The 9101-nt window shown below is 44.2% G+C and overlaps 1 protein-coding gene across 2 annotated transcripts in view; it reads left to right on the top strand.

Moving 5' to 3' along the window:
• Nucleotides 1-9101, top strand: part of ADAMTS2 (ADAM metallopeptidase with thrombospondin type 1 motif 2) — a 328102-nt gene that overhangs the window by 380 nt on the left and 318621 nt on the right. Inside the window, exons 1-2 of one of the 2 annotated variants that reach the window (XM_083728368.1) lie at nt 1-136; nt 796-880. The gene's annotated coding sequence lies outside the window, so the exon portion shown is untranslated. The remainder of the gene's footprint in view (nt 137-795; nt 881-9101) is intronic. The other variant, XM_083728369.1, reaches the window with a different exon arrangement.

Genomic DNA, 9101 nt, shown 5'->3' with positions numbered 1-9101 from the left:
CTCACCTGGGACTGAGGGAAACTTGCTTTTCCGAGTCGACTCGCGGAAGAGCAGGGTCTGGGGTTGCTGCTTTTGCCTAGGGGAAGGAAAGCCGGGAGTCCCGCCGACCTGAGTTTAAAAGCTTGCAGGCTTCCAGGTGGGCAGCTTCTTAGCAAAGGGCGGGGTGGACAAAAGTTGTTTTTCGAGAGTTAAGAACTACCTTGAGGAGTGACCAGGTCAAGGTCCATCCAGTGTAACACCGTCTCCAAAGGCCCAGACCCAAGAAAGGCTGGGTGAAATAACTTCTGCCCTTTGCCCCCAGCATGCATTTAGTAAGAAAAGCTTCCCAAGTTGGAAGCTTTCAGTTTGGCATGGATCTCTCCCTCTGATGCTCTTTACAAAGCATCTAAATGAAAGGCCATCACCAGTCTTGAAACGATTTATTTTGCGGGACGGATTCAAGCACATACCAGAAAGTTTGTGCAATTAAAGCGGACACTTCCAGACACTTGCTGTTTTGGGACAGGATTCACTTACACGCTGGCAAATTCAGGTTGCACAGTTAACACTGATTTGGAGATCTTGCACAATAAACCCTCCCCCCAAGTTCGGACTTGATGAAATAAGGGAAGTGCCCATAAAATGTAATGGAAGTGTGGGTTAAGAATTGCTTGGCATAGCAGTTTTTGCAAACAAATCAGAAGGATCACTCAATAAATAGTCAAATGTCTTTTATTCATGCATGTTGAAAGAATGTTCAATAAACAAGGCATCTGGAAGTGAACACTAGCATAACAAAACTTTTTTTCTTTAAAGGGACTTTAAAGAAAGTGCAGTTAGGAAAGTAACAGGAAAATGCACTGAAAAGTGTAGGATGAATGAATGATTAACAGGAAGACATGTAAGTACTGTACCCTGAAAACAAAGCAGGATAAATGCTCAGTAAAGACTAGAGGTAGTCTAATCACTGGGGTAAGCTCTGTGCAAGCAAATCAGGATGAAGGCTGAATAAATTGCTGGCATGGGAGCTTAGCTTGGACTTCAGTGCTGTTCCAAGCACAGTATCATGAACCATGAGCTTTCACTGCCACCTAGTGGGTTGACAGTAAATTACACTGTCTAGGGAACTACTGTACTCATTTTGGAAACGGGAACAAAGAGTGGAGGGGTTTGCAATAAAATATTGCAATGGATTCTGTGGTTGAACCCTTAATGACTTGCATGCCACCAATCAATGACCAAGCAATAAAGCTGTGAAGCATTAGATTTCAATGCCTTTCATGTGTCCTCTGCTGAAACCTAAACAAAAAGGCACTGAGGTTTCTATGTAATTGACTGTGGGTGGACCATACTCATACCACTACAATGATCTCATCTACCTGGATGAAGGGGCTAGTCCAGGACAGTCTATAACATTTCATACCAAGTGGGCTGCAAGAGTACTTCAATACAGAACATGCAGGCTGCACACTGCCTAGTCACGGGGGCGGGGGGAGTGTTGAGGCCCAAATCTGAGGAACCCCAGCCCTTAATGCTGCTTTCCCAAAGCCTGGTAAGTGAGGCACAGGGCTTTGGGAAGGAGGCACAAGGTCCTAGAGCTCCCCATTCTTTCCCAAAGCTGGGAAAGTGCTAACTAGGCTTTGGGAAGGATAGAGAGGACTCTAGGACCCTGTCAGAGCCCTCACACCTCCTTCCCAAAGACCAGCACCTCTTGGGAAGGCAGCATGGGAGCTGCGTGGGGTGTCAAAGGGGCCGCATGCAGTCCTCGGACACACGTTTTGAGGCACTCGTCAGTCGCATCTCAGCCTTCAGAAATGCAATAAAGAAAAGCTCTAACCATTTGGATGCATTTAGCCAGAGGTTTATATGAAAAAAGCATTTCCCCCCCGATTGAGGTTTCCCATGAGAAAATAGAGATGCCCCCCCCATAAACTGCTACCACAGTTGCAAAGCTAAGCAGGTTTGCAAACTGGTTTTAAATTGGGTGGGGGACTGTGCTGAGATTCCCTCATTGCAGGGGGTTGGGTGAGATGACCCTTGGGGTACCTTCCAATTCTATAATTCCATGATTCTATGTGTTTTCATTCACATCTAATTTATTTTTAACTGCTTGCCTTTAGAAAAAACAACTTTTAAGTTTGTTAAATCTTTCTATTGTTCTCTTATGCTGTTCTGTGTTAGGCAGATTTATCATTTTTATGGTGGATTTTATTGTCATTGGGCAGTATATATATATATAGTTTAGAGACATATTTCGTATGGTCACAAAACACACCAATGTGTAGTAAGAGCATATGAAGAGTCCTGCCAGATGAGACCAAAGAACTATCTCAGCCAGGTTCTTTTTCTCACAGTGGCTTACCAGATACCTATGGAAGCAGGATCAAAAGGCCCCTCCTCACTTGCAATTCCCAGCAGATAGTATTCAAAGGCATTCTGCCTCTCACAGCAAAGGTATCTCATAACCACCATTGCTAGTATCCATGGATAACCTTAAACTCCATTAAGTTGTTGAATCCTCTTTTAAAGCCATTCAGCTAACTACAATTTATGATGCGGGAGCAAATTCCTAAGGTTTAATTATGCATTGTGTAAAGAAGTGTTTTCTTCCACCTGTCCTCAATCATCCAACTTTGGCTGGATAGTCCTGAGTTATCGTATTGGGAGAGAGAGGCAGAGTTTGGCGGCTGGTCCTTACTGACACCATTTTATTAATAACAAATACTAACCTTTTCTCTTTCTAATTTCATTCATTGCCTTCTCTGACCTTTTCTCCTCAGAGGAAGGAGACCTATCTTTCTTCTTCTTGCACCCACAAACTTCTCTATCTCTGCCAACATTTAATCAGCATTCAAGGAGTTGTCCAACCAACAAGCTATGGCATGGCCAGGGGAAGGAGCAGGCAAGTGAAGGAGGGCATGGGGCAGGCACCTGAAAATGACCCAAGGCCCACCGGGAGGTTCCAGTCCACTGCTTGCTCTAGGTGGAAAAGCCCCAAATGTTGCAACCTTTCTTCATAGAGGGGTTTTCATAGTAGTTGCTATTCCACTGGAAACTGATGGACAAGTGCAAACTATTACTGTTGGCCCCTCTCATTGGTAATTTTTGGCTGTAAAGGTAATTTTATTTAAAGGAAAGTTATAAAGGTCTAATATTTTTAAAAAGCTCGTTCCTGAGTTCCATGCATTCAAGCATGACCAAGAAGTGCTCAGTTTCAGCCGGGGGGGGGGGGGCAAAATGTGTTCCTCGTGCCAGAGAGTGGGATTACTATGGTGAGTAAAGGGGCAAATTTAGCTCCCTCCACCCTAATGTATCTACTTACCTTCTCTGATATACGTGAATGGCTGCCACTCACTCCTATAGGAAGGTTTCTGTGGGCTGTACATGGAGGCAACACTGCAGTGTGGTCCTCAAAAATGAATATAGCTGGCTTCCACCCAGGCATTCCATGGCCAGTCAGTGTATATTAGGTTTTATTTACAGATCTGATATCTTAAAGGCTGCTCTTCCTACTGAACCTATTGTTAGCCCAATAAAAGTTTCCTAGATTCCCTCCCTCTCTCAATGATCAGTTCAAAAATGTGACAAGTGCTTGTACTTAACTGTTTTTGCTCACCATAACTTCAAAGTGTCAAAAGTATCTCTTCAGATGAATTTCAATTTGGCTACTCTTTCATCTTTAAGGCTTGGTTCTGGTTTCCTAGAGATTTTGCTTTCTCTCTATTTTTATACAACTTTCCCAGATATTAAATTTGCACACGAAAGGCATTTAATCATCTAAATGCTGAGAGACAGACTATGACACAACCAACTTACTTCCCGCAGACTTAGACTTCCACCACAAAAACCAGACACCTGAGATTCTGGCTTGTTGAAGTGAAAGATTCAGAGTTTCAGATCAGAAGATAAAAGATTATATATGTTGCAGGGTTCTCCTCCAAGCTTCAAAAGGATGGGGAATTTGTTGCTGCACAAAGATCCCTTCCATTCACTCCTTTTTGAAGTGCTGATTTATTTATTTATTTGTTCTGCTCAGGGGATGGTTATCTTCTGTACTAATAAGGAACAGCCAAGGGACTGTGGGGATGCGATAGGTTACTTCCTTAAAGGTAAAAGGTAAAGGTACCCCTGCCCATACGGGCCAGTCTTGCCAGACTCTGGGGTTGTGCGCCCATCTCACTTAAGAGGCCAGGGGCCAGTGCTGTCCGGAGATACTTCCGGGTCACGTGGCCAGCGTGACATCGCTGTTCTGGCGAGCCAGAGCTGCACACGGAACGCCGTTTACCTTCCCGCTGGTAAGCGGTCCCTATTTATCTACTTGCACCCGGAGGTGCTTTCGAACTGCTAGGTTGGCAGGCGCTGGGACCGAGCAGCGGGAGCGCACCCCGCCGCAGGGATTCGAACCGCCGACCTTTCGATCGGCAAGCCCTAGGCGCTGAGGCTTTAACCCACAGCGCCACCTGCGTCTGTTACTTCCTTAGGTCACACCAATTTGTTTCAGGGCTTAAATGAAACTGCACACATTGTAGTCATGCAGAAAAATAAGAACTGGGGCAAATTCCTTCCTTCCTGAGGTCCACAAGACGTTCTTATGAAAAGTTCTACTTTAAAGCTGGACAACAGCTGTGACTGATGCCTTGAGTGGCTGTGGGTGAGGCAAACTGTTGGGGAAGGAAAATGAGTTTGGACCAAACTATACATTACATTGGAAATCTGTGATCAGACCTCTCTGATTCCCCTCCCCCCCGTTTCATTTATAAGCTGTTTTCTGAGTGGAGCGGGGGCTCCAAATCAGAACAGTTGCGGGGGGGGGGGGGAGAATTCAGATTTTCTCTTCATTATTTGCCCAATCTACATCTTCTCACCCTTACCCCATCATTGGTTGTTGATTGCTCTGGTGATGAAAAGGATCTGTATCCCAGGATCTCACCTTTTATCCTTCTGCTTTGTGTATTTCTTTCAAACTTTACCATTCTGTGAATCTTAGGTCTCATGGATAATTTTATCACGCATCTGGAGCAGATGTATTAGTGTGGAGAGGGTGGCGTTGCTTACCTGGTTTCCCAACACCACACATCATTGCCTGTGCCAGCCACTATTGGCAAAATGTATCGTCAATATAGTCATTCTATAATTCACTGAATTGGGATGCCACGCTTGATTCCTGTCTAAAGTTTGGCATCAGGTCTCTGGATAGCATTACTTCATCTCAGAAGAACTTTTTGTGCAGACAACCAGGATTTAGTGTTACCGTGGTGAACATCAGTGAAAGATTAGCCCAATGAAAAGTATCATGAAGTAGAAAGTGATTTCCTAACTACCACTCACAAAGCACTGGTTTTCATGGCAAACCAAGAAACATATTAATAATTTTTAAAAAACTGTTCTTAGGGCTTCTTTGATTAAGTGGCTTGTACATTCTTCCAGACAAACAAAATAGATTATTGGATTAATCTGTTTCCTGTAATGATGGATCAGAGTGCTTTCCAATAGATGTCACTGTAGCACTTCCTTACTCATATTGGAAATCTGCACTTCACAGAATAGGCTTTACTTGCTCAGACCTCTAGCAAATCCACTATACAGCTGCTTAGTAAAACCACACCATTTTCAAAGGCTAATTCCCCTGACATATCTCAGGAGATTACTAAAAACAACCCTAGTTTATTAAGGCACATTCTTAGTTCAGAGGGAGAGAATGGAGTAAAATAATGCTCACCATTAACTCCCCGCCATATAGTACATAGGCTGCACTTCCTTCTAATTTTCCTCATAAATAATATTTAACAGAAGAGTAAAAAAAAAAAAAGTATTTTAATTTATTTTTAAAAGGGGAGGCGGAATACTAAATGAAGCCAATAGAATCTTAACGCTATGAAGACATACAGTATATCCCCCTACATTTTCAGATGCTAGCTCCAAATTGCAAGTATCAAGAAACTCACATATTTAGTACGTTATCTTGCCATATAGTGGTAGTTCAAGAATATGTGTCCTCTCAAAGCATTTGCTTGGCTAATGCAAAATAAGCGGACGGATACCGAATCCTTTTAAAGCTCATCTCATTCATTGTAACCCTGCTGAATGTGCTGTGCTGTTGTGATAAGTCCCAACTCTATAGGAAGCCACAACAGAGAAGTTCGACTCAGAGGGAAACATGGAAACATTTGTCTGAGGGGAGCTGCTTTAGTCAAGATACCTGTGCTGCTCACTGGGAAGCTAAAACACTGCTTAATGAGATTTGGGAGGGGATACTATATTTGGGGAGGGGACGCAGGTGGCGCTGTGGGTTAAAGCCTCAGCGCCTAGGACTTGCCGATCGAAAGGTCGGCGGTTCGAATCCCTGCGGCGGGGTGCGCTCCCGCTGCTCGGTCCCAGCGCCTGCCAACCTAGCAGTTCGAAAGCACCTCCGGGTGCAAGTAGATAAATAGGGACCGCTTACCAGCGGGAAGGTAAACGGCGTTTCCGTGTGCGGCTCTGGCTCGCCAGAGCAGCGATGTCACGCTGGCCACGTGACCCGGAAGTGTCTCCAGACAGCGCTGGCCCCTGGCCTCTTGAGTGAGATGGGCGCACAACCCCAGAGTCTGTCAAGACTGGCCCGTACGGGCAGGGGTACCTTTACCTTTACCTTTACTATATTTGGGAGTGAAGTGATATTATAAAGCACACAGGTAAACCTGGAATTTCCACCCCCCCAATTTTTTTCCAGTGATTTTATTTGGAAGTAGTTTAGGTCTCATGTTTTGTTAGAGAATGGCCAACATGCTTTTCTGCCTTTCTGCTGCCACTGAAGTGGAGCGGGCACACATTCACTCCAAAAAGGCCTCTCTTCATTTGCCCAATAATGGGGTCACAAATGCTTGTAGGGTTGCTATTTGTCCTCTTTTTCATGGGCAGAGTCATCAAAGCGATCCATTGTTAAAAGTAGATGTTGGCAAATGTGTCCTCTTTTTTGCTCTTCAAAATATGGCAACCTTATTTATGCTTCCACCTTCTTCTACTCTGCGGCTGGAGCAACGGATGCTATAAATTCTGCTACTTCTCTTAAATTCTCACTTTTAAAAAAGCCTCCTGATGATTTATGGGAGAATCTTGCTTTTTGACCTTAAAAGAAACACTAGTCATCGCTTACCTAAGGAGCCTTTAAAGTCATTATCTCCAGAGACGTTGGCCGTACCAGAGGAAGCCATTTTAGGAAATGAATCAGCAGCCTGCCTGACATTTATAGAACTGCCAGAGATGTAATGATTGATATCGGGGTACCTAAACCTACTCTCCTGTACAAAGTTTATCGCTAATCAGAGAGATGTTCCACTGAAAGTTGCTGAGAACTTCAATCTGCCAGCTGCCGCCGATCAGTTTTGCTTTTGGTGATTCAGCTCTTTTTGTAAACCAGGCCACTAACTGTAGGATGCACAAGATTTGCTTTTAATAGTGCAATCCTATGTCTAGCTGTTCAGAATCAAGTCCTGTTCAATTCAACGGGGTGTTCTTCCAGGTAAGTGTGTAGAGCAGCGTTCCTCAACCTGTGCTCTCCAGATGTTGGATTCCAGTTCTCATCAGCCTCAGACAGCACAACCAATGGTGAGGGATGGTGGGAGCTGTAGCCTGAAACGTCTAGACCGGGTTCCAGCCCTATTTATAAAGAGAGAGGTTATGGCAACAGTTAGTAATCAAGAAGTACTGTAATAATTACAGTTACCAAATGCCCTTAAAATAAAGCATCCTGAGGGAGCACCCCAAATTAGGGAAGGAGCGCATATTACATGTCTTACAGGTAACAACAAGGCTATAAACAGTAAAGATTTGTGGGCTTTTACTAGGGTTGCCAGGCCAAGCTCTGAGAGATCTTTTACTATGCTTTGAAATGATTGTGTGGATACTTTCCTATAGACAGAATTGTCACCTTTGAAACAGTTCCTGGGTCTTTCCAACACAGAAATATAACAGGTGAAGCTTTTTCTTGCCTGGATATAAGTCTTGAGAGATGCACACTCCCACCATTTCCATGCTGCTTCATCAGTCTGTAGGTAACTGAACCAATGCTGCTTCTTTCATTTGTTTATTTTATTGCTCCCTCTGGGATCACAAATAAGAATATCCAGGCCAGGGATGGAGAATCTGTGTTCCTTCAGATGTTGAACTACGGTTCCCATCACCCCTGATCATTGGCTGGGGCAGAAACCAACACTATGCGGAGGGCCACAGTTCCCTGTGCCTGCAGTAGGAAACAGTATTCCCCCCGGTGCTCTTTTTTCTGTCTGAGTAAGAGCCTCATCTGTTCAATGCCTGCGTGTGAGCCTGCCTGTTGAAGGCACACAAAGAAGGGTGGTTATAAGGTTTAGGAGCCCTAGTCTGGGCTGGAGAAACCGCTTATCAATTCCACCATGGCAGTGAGTCCAGAATAACAAGCAGATTCCAGCCATTTTTTACTTGTTGGAAAGTCCTACTGGATTAAGTGGGACTTTCTTCTAAAAATAAACAAGTGTACCATATACATCTGGTCAAAGTATGTAACGTGTGAAGTTTTCAGAGGTCTACTAGAAAATGGAAGAAATGGCTAACTATTTACAGCTGGGGTGGGGAGCCTCAGGCCTAAAGGCTAAAGTGGCCCTCCAGGCCTCTCTTTCTGGCCCTTGGGGACTGTTCCTAGGTCCTCCTTGAGTGCTGTTGCTTTTGGGCTGGATGGAGAAATGCACATGGGGCATGGGTGAATGTAAATACCTCTGGCTTTCAATGTACAAAGGTCAGAGTCACGCTTTTTGCTGCACCCACTTTTGTCTCTGGACCTGTCCACCACTGACTTGTTGCCCCCGGAAGGTTGCCTATGAGGGAATGTGGCCCTTGATCTGAAAAAAGCTTCCCCACCTCTGGGTGAGATCAAATTACATTGATTCCCCTTCAGGGAAGAAGAACTGTTAACAATTATAATTGTTTTTGCATTCTTTGGACTAGTTTTTGCTGATGTGGTTGTTTCTTTTTTTGCTTCACTCCTTGTCTTGTGATTTACTTTGCTTGTTTATTTGTTTTAGCTCTTACTGCGTTTGCCTCTCCCCCCAGTTCATTGAACTTTGCTTCTATTGTACAGAGGAACATGACCCGTCAAGTATTATTTATTTTGG

This window comes from Podarcis gaigeae (assembly GCF_964106915.1).
Source record: "Podarcis gaigeae genome assembly, chromosome: 2".
Classification (NCBI taxonomy): domain Eukaryota; kingdom Metazoa; phylum Chordata; class Lepidosauria; order Squamata; family Lacertidae; genus Podarcis; species Podarcis gaigeae.
The sequence above is the reverse complement of the archived record's forward strand: the minus strand, read 5'-3'. Positions and strand labels throughout refer to the sequence as shown.